The sequence below is a fragment of the Jatropha curcas genome, chromosome 9 (assembly GCF_041381405.1).
Source record: "Jatropha curcas cultivar XTBG-Jc1 chromosome 9, XTBG_Jcur_1.0, whole genome shotgun sequence".
NCBI lineage: Eukaryota > Viridiplantae > Streptophyta > Magnoliopsida > Malpighiales > Euphorbiaceae > Jatropha > Jatropha curcas.
The window spans coordinates 13,335,942-13,343,830 of record NC_143159.1 but is presented as its reverse complement, the minus strand read 5'-3'; the positions used below and the strand labels follow the sequence as shown (position 1 = coordinate 13,343,830).

General features: G+C 35.4%; 1 non-coding gene and 1 pseudogene across 1 annotated transcript; one reads left to right on the top strand and one right to left on the bottom strand.

Moving 5' to 3' along the window:
* Window positions 1-644: 644 nt before the first annotated feature.
* On the bottom strand, window positions 645-751 carry LOC149493668 (small nucleolar RNA R71). The gene has a single exon (XR_016322758.1). It is a non-coding gene; the product is annotated as a small nucleolar RNA R71 (small nucleolar RNA).
* A 315-nt stretch (window positions 752-1,066) lies between these two features.
* Window positions 1,067-5,413, top strand: LOC149493667 (uncharacterized; annotated as a pseudogene).
* The last annotated feature ends 2,476 nt before the right edge of the window (window positions 5,414-7,889 follow it).

The following is a 7,889-nucleotide window of genomic DNA, read 5'->3' as shown; positions in this document are numbered from 1 at the left end:
TTGGCGCCGTTGCCGGGGACTAGAGTTAATTAATTATATTATTTTTTTTACTGCCCAGATCAGATAGTACAGGCGATCTCCAATACGATTTTGAAATCAAGAAAACTGCTAGACGATTGAGAAAAGAGGCAAAGCAGAAGAAACAATTGTCTACAGCTGCTACAGTAACTCTAGAGCAAACAATTGATCCTGAAGTTCCTAAAACTACTTCACACCTAGAAGAGACTGTTGTTCTTGAACTTTCTGAAAGTTCAGGTGAGTTTGAACTGGAAGAGGAGATGGCTGATCAGAGAACATTAAGGGAGTTGGCAACACCTCCAATTAATCAAACTCCTCTTTGCATCACATACCCAGCCTTGGAGGCTGCATTTGAGCTTAAATCAGGTTTGATCCAATTATTGCCCACTTTTAGAGGTTTGTTGGATGAAGATCCTCACAAACATTTAAAGGAATTTCATGTTGTATGCTCTACCATGAAACACCATGGAATTTTTGAGGAACAAATAAAATTAACAGCTTTTCCTTTCTCTTTAGCCGATTTTGCCAAAGAGTGGTTATTTTATTTGCCATCCGGATCTATTACGTCATGGACTGAAATGGTAAGAACTTTCTTAGATAAATTCTTTCCTGCTTCAAGGGCTGCCAGCATTAGAAGAGATATTTGTGGGAGTCGACAAAAGAATAATGAAACTCTACATGAGTATTGGGAGAGATTTAAGAAAATGTGCGCAAGCTGTCCGCAACATGGATTTTCTGATCAAGCCTTAATACATTATTTTTATGAAGGTTTATTACCTATGGAGAGGCAAATGATAGATGCAGCAAGTGGTGGAGCAATCGATAATAAAACTCCCCAAGCCGCAAGGGAATTGATTTCCACGATGGCTGCAAATTCTCAACAATTCGGGTCTCGCCATGAACCTTCGAGAAATATTAATGAGGTAAGTGTTTCTTCTCTTGAAAATAAAATTAATGATTTAACATCTTTGGTTCAGAATTTAGTTGTAGGAAAAGGGCAGCAATTTAAGCTTGTGAAATTTGTGCCTATAGTGGACATCCTACAGACATGTGTCCAACTTTGCAAGATGAAAGTCAAGAACAAGCCAATGCAATGGGAAATTTTTCAGGTCCTCAACAGAAATATGATCCGTATTCAAATACCTATAATTCGGGCTGGCGAGACCATCCAAATTTGAGCTACGGAATAAAGCCGTCAAATTTTCCAAAATTTCAGAATAGGCAGCCAGCACCTGATCATGGGTCTTCTAGTTCAGGTATGTCTCTTGAAGACATTGTTAAATCACTTGCTACTAACACTATGCAATTTCAGCAAGAGACACGAACTAGCATCCAAAATTTGGAGAACCAAGTTAGCCAATTAGCCACTTCATTGGGTAAGTTAGAGTCTCAAGGTAAGTTACCTTCTCAAACTATTTTGAATCCGAAACAGAATGCAAATGCAATTACTTTGAGGAGTGGCAAGGAGCTGGAAATTCCAGCAGCAAAAAATTGTGTACGTGACTTGGTACCGGAGGAAGAAGTAGAGAAGGTCAAGCCAACCGATGGTGCGAAGTTGGAGAAGTCTAAAATTCTGAAGATTCAGCCCCCTTTTCCTCAAAGATTTGCCAAGTCTAAGAGGGAAGAAGAAGAGAAAGAAATTCTTGACATATTCCGAAAAGTGGAAATCAATATTCCACTACTCGATGCTATCAAGAAAATACCCAGGTACGCAAAGTTTCTTAAAGAGTTGTGCACTAATAAAAAGAAATTATCTGGGTATATTGATGTGGGAGAAAATGTTTCTGTTGTGCTTTAAAGAAAATTACCCCAAAAATGCAAAGACAAAGGTATGTTTGCCATACCTTGTCAAATTGGTAATTTCGGGATTGATAGGGCTATGTGTGATTTAGGAGCATCAATAAATGTAATGCCTTATTCTATTTATTTGCAACTAAATGCTGGCCCTTTAAAAGAGACTAGGATACTTATTGTTCTTGCCGATAGATCTATAGTTTACCCCAAGGGAGTGTTGGAAGATGTGTTAGTTCAGGTGAATAACTTAATATTTCCAGCAAATTTTTATGTTATTGATATGGAGGATGATAAATCTTCTAATTCCTGTAATTTACTGCTTGGAAGACCCTTTCTTAGTACCGTTAGAACTAAGATAAATGTGTATGAGGGGACATTAACTATGGAATTTGATGGTGAGGTGATTAAATTTAATATTTATGATGCCATGAAATTTCCCAATGATGTTTCTTCTGTTTGTGGCATAGATGTTATTGAACCATTAACTGAAAAAGTGCTTCATTTGAATGAAGAAGATAAGCTTAAGGTTGTGCTTTGCAATGACTTAAATTCAGAGAGCCTTGGAAAGCTTGAAGAAAAGTTTGTGATAGAAGAAGAATTGCATGAAGTGGTGCTTGCATTAAAAGCACAAGACCCTAAGGTAAGTGATGGACCTATAATTAATTTACCTAAATGTAACCATGCTCTTTTGCCTTCTGTTTTGCAGCCACCAAAATTGGAGCTTAAGCCGCTGCCCCAACAATTGAAGTATGTGTTTTTGGGTGAAGAAGAAACCCTTCCAGTGATTGTTTCAAATAAACTCAAGAAGGAGGAGGAGGAGAAGTTAATTCAGGTCCTTATGAAGTATAAGAATGCTATAGGGTGGACTATTGCTGACATTAAAGGCATAAGTCCATCCATATGCATGCATAAAATTTTGCTTGAAGAAGATAGCAGGCCAAGGAGAGAAGCACAGAGGCGTCTTAACCCACCTATGATGGAGGTTGTCAAGAAAGAAATCGTAAAGCTTTTGGATTCTGGTCTGATTTATCCAATTTCGGATAGCAAGTGGGTAAGCCCCATTCATGTAGTACCTAAGAAAACGGGCATTACTGTGGTAGAAAATCCCGATGGTGAGTTAGTTCCTACTCGAGTTCAAAATGGATGGCGTGTTTGTGTAGATTACAGGAAACTAAATGCAGCAATGAGGAAAGACCACTTTCCGCTGCCATTTATTGACCAGATGCTTGAAAGGTTAGCGGGTAGAACTCATCATTGTTGTGTAGATGGATATTCAGGATTTTATCAAATTCCAGTTGCACCCGAAGATCAAGAAAAGACAACATTCACATGTCCATTTGGAACTTTTGCTTACCGACGAATGCCGTTTGGGCTTTGCAATGCCCCAGCAATGTTTCAACGGTGTATGGTAAGTATCTTTTCTGATTTTGTAGAGAACATTATAGAAGTTTTTATGGACGATTTTACTGTTTATGGAAATTCTTTTGATGAATGTTTAATAAATCTTGAAAAAGTTTTGGGAAGATGCTTAGAGTCTAACCTTGTTCTTAATTATGAAAAATGTCATTTTATGGTTGATCAAGGGCTTATTTTGGGTCATATTGTTTCTTCTAGGGGTATAGAGGTAGATAAAGCAAAAGTCGATGTTATAAAATCTTTACCTTACCCCGTAATTGTATGGGAAGTTCACTCTTTTCTTGTACATACAGGCTTTTATCGGCGATTTATCAAGGACTTCTCAAATATTGCTCAACCTTTATGTAAACTCTTGCAAAAGGATGTTGATTTTCAGTTTGATGAAGCCTGTAAGCAAGCATTTGACATATTGAAAGAGAAGTTGATCACAACCCCTATTGTTCAAGCTCCAAACTGGAATTTTCCATTTGAGATAATGTGTGACGCTAGCAATCATGCTGTAGGGGCTGTTCTTGGGCAGAAAATTGGCAAGGAACCTCATGTTATTTATTATGCCTCAAGAACACTTGATAGTGCTCAAAGCAACTACTCCACAACGGAAAAAGAACTGTTAGCTATTGTATTTGCTTTAGAAAAATTTTGTTCTTATTTGCTTTGCACTAAGGTTATTGTGTTTTCTGATCATGTAGCTCTGCGGTATTTGTTGAAGAAGAAAGAAGCTAAACTTAGGCTAATAAGATGGATCTTGTTACTGCAAGAATTTGATGTAGAAATTAGAGATAAGAGGGGGTCTGAAAATTTGGTGGCAGACCATCTTAGCCGGGTACCTTTGACAGAGGAAACTCTACCTTTAAATGATGAGTATCTTTTCTCTTTAAGCAATAGTACTCCTTGGTTTGCTGACATTGTCAATTACTTAGTTACTAGATCATTGCCTGATGATTTAACTAAGCATGAAAAAGATAAAATTAAAAGTGATGCCAAATACTATGCTTGGGATGACCCTTATTTATGGAAATATTGTTCAGATCAAATAATTAGAAGGTGTGTCACTAATGATGAGGTTAAGTCCATTCTTACATTTTATCATTCTTATGCTTGTGGTGGTCATTTTGGACCTAAGAGAACAGCTCGTAAGGTTCTTGAATGTGGATTTTATTGGCCAACATTATTCCATGATTCATATATTTTTTGTAAAGCTTGTGCTAATTGTCAAAGAACTGGAAATTTAGGACATAGAGATCAAATGCCCCTTAATCCTATTTTGATTTTTGAAATTTTTGATGTATGGGGTATAGACTTCATAGGTCCTTTTCCTGCTTCTTTTGGTTACACTTACATATTGCTTGCTGTTGATTATGTTTCTAAGTGGGTAGAAGCTAAGGCTTGTCGAAATGATAATGCTAAAACTGTTGTGGATTTTATGAAGTCTAATATTTTTGCTAGGTTTGGAACTCCAAGAGCTATCATTAGCGATCGAGGGACACATTTTTGTAATAAGACAATGGAAGCTCTCTTCAAGAAATATGGGGTTACTCATCGAACTTCTACTACCTACCATCCTCAGACAAGCGGGCAAGCGGAAGTATCGAATAGGGAAATTAAGTCAATTCTGTAGAAAACAGTGAGTCCAAATCGAAAGGATTGGAGTTTTCGTTTAGATGATGCTCTGTGGGCGTATCGAACAGCTTATAAAACACCTATAGGAATGTCTCCTTACCGAATGGTTTTTGGGAAACCATGCCATTTACCAGTGGAATTAGAACATCGAGCTTATTGGGCTGTAAAGAAGTGCAATATGGACATGGATGCTGTTGGAGAACATAGGAAGTTGCAATTACAGGAGCTGGAAGAGATTAGAAATGATGCTTATGAGAGTTCTCGGATTTACAAGGAGAAAACTAAGGCCTTTCATGATAATTCAATTTCAAGAAAGCAATTTTTAATTGGCCAGAAAGTTTTACTCTATCATTCAAGACTGAAATTGTTTCCAGGAAAGTTAAGGTCAAGATGGATTGGACCTTTTGTGGTTATCAATATTTTTCCTCATGGTGCAGTGGAAATTCAGAGTTTAGAGACTAATAAAATTTTTAAGGTTAATGGGCACCGATTGAAACCATTCTATAAGGGATTTCGATCAGCAATAGAGGAAATATCATTGGAAATTCCTATAGTTCAGGTTTGAAAGTAGGAAGTTTGAAAATAAAAGAGTAGATGAACAAAAAAATAATAAAGTTTCTTTTTGTTTTATTTTAATTTTATTTATTTATTTATTTATTTTTAGTCATCTTCTTTAATAAAATAATCCAATTGATTGTTTTTGGATGCAGAAGCCGTGATCTTTCCTTGGGAGAGTTTAATGGAATATGAAATTTTAATAGGCCTTATAAGCATCAAGTGTGGGCTTTTTCTTATTATATTATGTTCTCCTATTTTGTTTTTGACTCATATATACAGCACGTGAGTAAGGTGAGAACAAAAGAAAAGAAAAGGAGAAGTGAATTTCATTCAGCCGACATTCCCAGACTCTCTCCTCCACGCGAAGCAGGGATCGTTCAGTCTCTGTTCAGATCGCCCAACGCCAGCAAAAATAGAGCCCAATCAGTAGCTTCGGAGCCATTCCCTCTTCTTCTAGTCGCAGTGTTCGAAGGTTTTGTGCCCAATAGATGCGTCCCCTATTTTGGTTTTAGATCACAAGTCCAGCAGTTCAGGTAAGTTTTCTCGGACATAAATTTCAATTTCTGTTTTTATTTGCTTGGATTTGTGTTGGGTATTACATTGGGACAATGTAATTTAAGTGTGGGGGAGGGAATTTTGAGCTAGAAAAATCATTAATATGAAATAGGGTTCTAATTTTGCTGAAATTTGGGTTCAATTGCTAATTGTTTTGGTTAAATTTTGCTGGGTATTGTAATAATCAGCAGCAATTTTGTTGGGTCTTGTTAAAATATGAGTAATTTGTTCTAATATTTGCTTGAATTTGATATTGATTTTGGGTAGCTGAAATTCTGATGATTAGATCTTAACTTAGAACAGCCCTTTGAATTCAATAGAAAAACCCTCTTAATTACTTAAGTAAAGTTAATTTGGTAGCTATTATCTCTTGTTTTCCATTTAGAATAAATTATTGAATTTAGTTATTCTTTTTGACATAATATATGAGGCTTGAATGAATCATGGTTAAATTTCTGAATTGCTTGATCATAATTCACATCCATTACTTTTCCAATTATTGTATAAACAGCTTGGGTATGGAGATGAGTATGTGTGTGTTTACTTTTGAATTTAAGGTTACTAAAAAAAAAAAAAAACAGCAAGTAATTAAATTAAGACTTGAGCAGTCGAGGTACTCCGCTGTCCGAGTTTGGGCAAAGAGTAGTGTTAGTAGCCACTTGAGTTTGTGACTCCAAGTACCCGCAAGCGGGTTACCAATGATGACACACTCAGGCAATTGATAAATGTTCAAGCACAAAACAAAAAAAAAAAAAAAACAAAATAAATAAATAAATAAATGAAAGTTCAGCATTATTTGTTTTGTGTGTGATTGCAATGATTTTCTGTGACCAAGCTGTTTAACAAATAATTCTTTAAGCAATGGTTTAATTGATATGGAATTTAAATTGCATGTTTAAAATTACAAAGTTCAAGCCTAGACTATTATGTTTGAAAGAATGTAAATTCAATTCTTTATTCTCCATAGATTTCAGATTTGAATATTCAACTCAGCTTTACTTTTGTAATTAAGGTTGCTTTTCTAAAGATGTTCTTATAAGAGTTGTGAAGAGTTGGGTGAATTTTCTTTTGTGTAGATTGAGTTTTTCCTTAAGGACAAGCAAATATTAAGTGTGGGGGAATTTGATGGGTTTATTATTTGTGCTGAATAACCTATGAAAATGTGACTATTTTAGTCATATAATTTGGTATTTTTGATGGGTTTGTTGGTCTATGTGATTAAATAGATGCAGGTATTAGTTGACTCCATTTATTTGCCTTTTTGGGATAAAATCACTAAGTCAGAGGATGAGGAGCTGCTGGATTCTTTTTGGAAGATTTATTCAAAGGTTTTGAAGAATAGAGAGGATCATGGGATTTTATTTTGTTGGATTTGATTTGATTGTAAATATATTTTTCTCAGTTTCCTTTGAAATAGTCTTCTCTTCTCTTCTATAAAAGGGAGAGATGGGCTATTAGTTGGGATATCGGAGTTTTGAGTTAATAATTCTTTTCTTTAGTTTGTAACCTTGGAAATGGTCATACGTGGCTGAAGTCTTTCAATTCCAGCTTAAGGTTTAATCAAGTGTTAGTTCTACCGAAGTGTTGTGAGAATTGTTCTTCTTTTTACTCATTTAACTCTTCAATATTTGTTTATCTCTTGCAATTAATGGTTCAGATGGATATTGTTGTTCTATTTAATTAAGTAAATGGCCAGTTATTTGATTAATTTAGAGTGACTGGTGCTAGTTAATACAATCAAATCCGTAATTGTTTGATTGAGTTAACAATTTGTAGCAATTAATATAGCTTGTTTAGAGCCAGATTTTCAAGTTATATTAAAGGGATAAACAATCTTCTTGAATAGACTACACATGTTGTTTATTAGATTGAATTGGGTCTTTCTTATTCTTAATGCTACCAATATATTTTAATTTTAGGCGCTGTGA